Genomic DNA, 5666 nt, shown 5'->3' on the forward strand with positions numbered 1-5666 from the left:
ACTTTCGTCAACCTGCACAGCTTCAGGGGAGGCACTCACAGAGCCATTGTGCGTCCAAAAATCAAGGAATTTATACGGTTTCTACTTAAAGGTTGTGGGTTGCGATATGGTCCTCTATGCAATAGAGAAACCTTGATCCCCTTATAAATATGGTTTGCAATGTAGCGGGAATTGGACATTTGCAATTTGATTTTTTGTATTCACAGAAGGAGTGTGTTTTCATTGACAGCCACTACTACCCTACCAAACAAGATGTATTCCTATACTATAAACATTTTTATCAAATCCATGTCCCATATGATGGTATCAACACCTTTTTGATAGATGACACACCCCATAAGGGCTTACTAAATCCATCCAGAACCTCTATCTCCCCACCCTCATTTGAAGCTCATGAGTGTAATAGAAATCACCTATGAACTTTGAAAATAGAGGAATTAGAAGAATTGGAGTGAGAATTTCTGTGAGACTATTTTGAGAACATAGAGGGTGAACCTAATTAGCGGTAGCAACATAACCGTAGTACTTAATCAACTTGGCATGAACAATACTTTTTCAAGAGAGAGAGTTTGGAGAACATGAAAACAATTGAGGACCAGATTTGTATTATAGATTCTACCATTAAGAGAGACTTGGCACAATACAATCTTTGTGTTCCTTGTGACCTAGGTGATGCAATGAAGATGGAAAGCTTCATGCATCACAAGCATGACGAAGACATTAGGAAGATAATGGAGTCTAGGAGTGCCTCTTTATTTGGTTGTTTAAGGGAGTCAAAACTTTACTATTAAGGAAGCAAGCAAGGGACATCTTTTGAATCCAAACATTAGGAAGAGAATGGAGTCTAGGAGGGCCTCTTTATTTGGTTTTTTAAGGGAGTCAAACCTTTACTATTAAGGAAGCAAGCAAGGGACATCTTTTGAATCCAAACATTAGGAACAGAATGGAGTCTAGGAGGGCCTCTTTATTTGGTTGTTTACGGGAGTCAAACCTTTACTATTAAGGAAGCAAGCAAGGGACATCTTTTGAATCCAAACGGACAAAATGGCTAGTTTATTTAAATTCAAATCTCCCCCTCAAAATGAAATCTAAAATCTAGAGGATAAAAATATATTATGTAACATATCTATGAAAGGGCTGAGCGTGTAGATTCCAAATGTATAATCTCCACTCAAATCCAAGATCACATGTAGGAGTTATGGAAGGCAAAAAATCATAAAGTTGTAGAGTGCCTTTTTGGGGAAAAAGTGTATCCTTTGACCACTCTTACACCTCTTTTACACACCCACCATTCTGACACACATGGCATGCATCTATTTGTCAAAATTTTACTCACCTCCATCATCTTATGGAAAATAAAGAGGCCATTCTAGATCCCATTCCTCTTCCTAATGACTTTGTAAAAAGCGTTAAGCATCCCTTACCTCAGTCCCAAGGACTCAAACACCTTCGAAGGTGGAGAGAGCTAGCGGGGAATGAGGTTAGGGAAGAGGAAGAAGATACATTCGTAGGAGAAAGAAATAGTTCCTCACTTATCATCACTCTTCTTGCTTATCATACATAATAGCATAGTAATGAAGATGAAGAAGATGACAGGCTTAAGCATTGAAGCACGGCTCTTGGTTGGATTTTCGTTCCATAGCCAAGAGGGTTGGTCTAGTCTCTCAACTTCTTTACAAGATTTGGAGAAGGATATGGATCTCTTGCACTTTGCACCCCACACAATGAGTGAGTGCGCGCACACACGTGTGTGTGTGTGTGTGTGTGTGTGTGTGTGTGTGTGTGTGTGTGTGTGTGTGTGTGTGTGTGTGTGTGTGTGTGTGTGTGTAGGAGAGTATAACGCCCAAGCTAGCCCACTCCTTGCTTTGGTCGACCCCCTCTTCTAGAAATACCTTGCACTTGATTGGACCTCCTCAACCCTAGCCAATCTCATGCTTAGTGCATATCACAAGCAACAAGGGTAGCCTTGGGACAAGTGTCCCTCTTTACCCTTTGAGAGAGAGGACTTGATAAATGCATAAATAATTAATTTAATTAAATAAATTATCATTGGACCCCTTGGAAGGCCAGCCGATAGACCTCAGGCACACCATGAAGAGGAGCTTGACAAGTGTCCTGGTTCCTTTCTTTATACCGAGCTTGCCTTGTGTGAGGGTGTGTGTGTTATCTCTCTAGCTCCTACAATGACGACTCGCCCCCTCACGAGTAGGGATATATTTTTAATTTTGAACACCTTATCCCCTCAAGCACCTTAGTCATGGAGCACCTTAAGCACCTTATTCCGTAAGCACGACAAGCACCTCAATCCTGGGACGGTTTTCCACCTCAAGAACAACCCTAACTTTTCTAAGGTCAAAGGACTTTTAACACTAACCTTTGGAGGTCTTTAATGAATCTAACCCTAAGGTCTTAAGCTCCATTAGCTAGCCTTGATATTTGAGATATCATCTCTCATTTGGACCCCTTTAGCCTTGGGCCCGTGTTGAGATAGATCCATAAGCACATGTCTATATTCTAACCCTTGTTCGTGTTTATTCTCCCATAATAAATGATCAGTTTAATATGAGAAAATCATTTGGGTTAGTTAGATTTTAGATTTTATGATATTACCTCTCTGTTGTAATCATAGTCGTCCTTGACTAAGAGGTAGAAGAGACAAAGGCTTAGTCATTAGTCAATGTTTCTTAGAGGGCAGAGGATCCATTATTACCCTACGACATCATTCCAAGATGAATGACTAGTCCATTTGGGGCTTGGGAGACTTAGCTTCCACAAGCATGTCTACTCTTGAGTCCATTTCATTCTCCCAAAGTAGAGTGACAAATTCTACTTGGTGTTTGAGAGATGTTTTCATCACAAGCATGATTCTAAGCATGCATACTACCTATATTTGTGCACAATAAAAAGGAAGTTAGTCTTATAAGACAAAAACATTGGTCATTTAAAAGAAACATATACATTTTCTTACTCTACTGTAGCATTGTAAGCTTTGACAAGGTTCATATTGTCCTTAAGTTATATTTGCATCCATCTAGCATCTTCCAAAGGATAATTTTTGAATTTAATAAGATATCGTCGAATAATCTTACCATGTCGTAGTACCTTATCTTCATGCGGAAGGACCGATTCAGGTTGTAGTACCTCTTCTTGGTCTTATATTTTGGGAGGGTCTTCAATAATTGGTTCACTTGGTGGCTCTCCTTTGTCGGGCTTAAGTAGGCTCACATGAAAATCATTGTGTATGATCCAATGGTTGGGTAGCTTGATTTGATAAGCCATCTCATTGACTGTCTTCAAGATTTGAAAAGGACCATAGTATTTTTTTCTAGTTTAGCATAATACTTTTGATGGCCTGGAGGATTTTTGCCCGTTGTTTGTCTCAATCCAGTCTGGGAAACTTAAGTAGGACCCAATCATTTCTTTAAACGTTAAGGCCCTTTTGTGCTTGTTAGTAGTAGCATTTTGCATACACATACTCTACAATGGGAAAGTACTTTTCCCATTGTGAACATTGATGTGCTTCTGTAACATAAGTTTTTAGCAGATTGAGTATCGTAAGATTGGCTATATCACTTTGTCCATCCGTTTGTGGGTGATAGGCTGAAGACAAATTCAATCTTGTACCTAGATTTTCACATAGAACTTTCCAAAACTTTGTGGTCATTCTAGGATCTCTATCTGACACGATGTATGTTGGTAATCCATGATGTTTGAAAATATGAGATATGAAGTGAGTTTCCATTTGGTGTGCCTTGATAGTGTTTTTGGCAGGAATAAAGTGTCCTTTCCTGCTAAACCTGTCAACTATTGTCCATATTCCCGTATCCCATGGATAGACTTGGATAATCCAAAGATAAAATCCATCCATGATGTACTCTCCCATGGTGCATTAGGGATTGGCAATGGCTGGAGTAATCAAGGTTGCTTCCCTCTATCATACCTAGTCTTTTGGAATACCACACATTTTGAAACATACTTTTGTATGTCCACTTTCATGGTAGGCCAATAGAAGTATGTCTTTACTCCTCAAAGAGTGGTTTGAATGCCTCTATGCCCCGCATAGGGAGGAGCATGGGATTCATACATGCCTTTCTCACAAAGGGAGTCGATAACACATAGCCTATTACCATGGATAAGATAACCATCTAGCAAGGTGAATGGTTCCTCTTTCTTCCCCAAAGAAAGGATTGACATTATGTCTTTAAAGTCAGGGTTAGTAACATACACATCTATCACAGGAGATAGATCATTGTGAGTAGGTATAGACACCGCATTAACTTTTAGTCTTTGTGAAAGTGCATCGGCCACAATTGTGCTTACCAAAAATTGCAAAAGAAAATTTGACTACCTCATTTGTTTGGCAGAAATATTAGTTTGCATCATGAAGTACTTGAAACTTTGGTGGTCTGTTTGTAAATAAATGGAGCCCCCAATAGATAGTGTTGCCATGTATCTAGGGCATGTAAAATAGCTAAAAGATCTTTCTCATTAATGCCCAAGACTCGCTCATTGAAATTGAACCTTCCGCTTTCATATGCTATGCATGCCCTTCTTGAAGTAAGACTGCTCCAAGGTAATCACCACAAGCATCACATTGGACCCAGAATGGCTTTGAGAAATCTGGAATCATAAGGACTGGTTGGGAAGTAATCTTCTCTTTGAGATTTTTAAAAGCATTTTTCTCCTTAGCAGTCCTAGTGAGTACTTAACATTTTTTTTTGTTAAGTCATGTAATGGTCTTGCTATTTGAGAGAATTTTCCTATGAAGCATCTATAATATGCACACATACAAATAAAGCTTCTTAGCTCATGTAGATTCTTTGGATTAGGCCATGATTTTATTACCTCCAACTCTGATGGATCCACACAGATACCATATTGAGATATAATAGGACCTAAGAATTGAATCTCTGGAAGAAAAAATTCACTTTTCTTTTGATTGATAAAAATCTTGTTCTTCCTCAATGGTTGAAAAAACACCAAGAGATGTTTCTTGTGCTCCTCCAAGGACTTGGAGTAGATGATGATATCATCAAAGAGCACTCCAATGAATTTGCGGTAGGGTCTAAATATTTTCTCCATTAAACAATTGAACATGGCTAGTGCATTAGTCAAGACAAAGGGCATGAATAGATATTCATAACATTGTATAAAACACGGTCTTTAGTATATCTTCATTTACAATCTTTATTTGATGATAGCCACTTTTAAGGTCAATCCTACTGAAGTAGGTAGAGCCCTGTAGCTTATCAAATAGATATTTTACACAAGGTACGAGAAATCTATTCTTGATAATGATATGGTTTAGTGCTCGATAGTCCACACACATGCGTTATGCACCATCTTTCTTTTGCACTAAAAGTACTGGAGAGCAAAAGGGAGAGGAGCTAGGCCTCACCATCCCTTTGTCTACCAATTCTTATACTTGCCTCATGATCTCCTCTTGTTGAGCTTAGGAAACTCAATAAGGAGGCTTGTTAGGCGGTGAGCTTCCTGGTAGCAGCTCAATTCAATGGTCATCATCCCCTCGTTTAGGAGGTAATCCATAGGGATATCATTGATGAACACATCAGCTTGTAATCTTCTTAGAAAATTAGACAAGTCTAACTCTTCTTGATTGCTACCATTTACATTTGATGAAACATTAGGGCCTTTTAAGGACTCTT

Source organism: Adiantum capillus-veneris, chromosome 9 (genome assembly GCF_014529385.1).
Source record: "Adiantum capillus-veneris isolate H3 chromosome 9, ASM1452938v2, whole genome shotgun sequence".
NCBI classification, from domain to species: Eukaryota; Viridiplantae; Streptophyta; class Polypodiopsida; order Polypodiales; family Pteridaceae; genus Adiantum; species Adiantum capillus-veneris.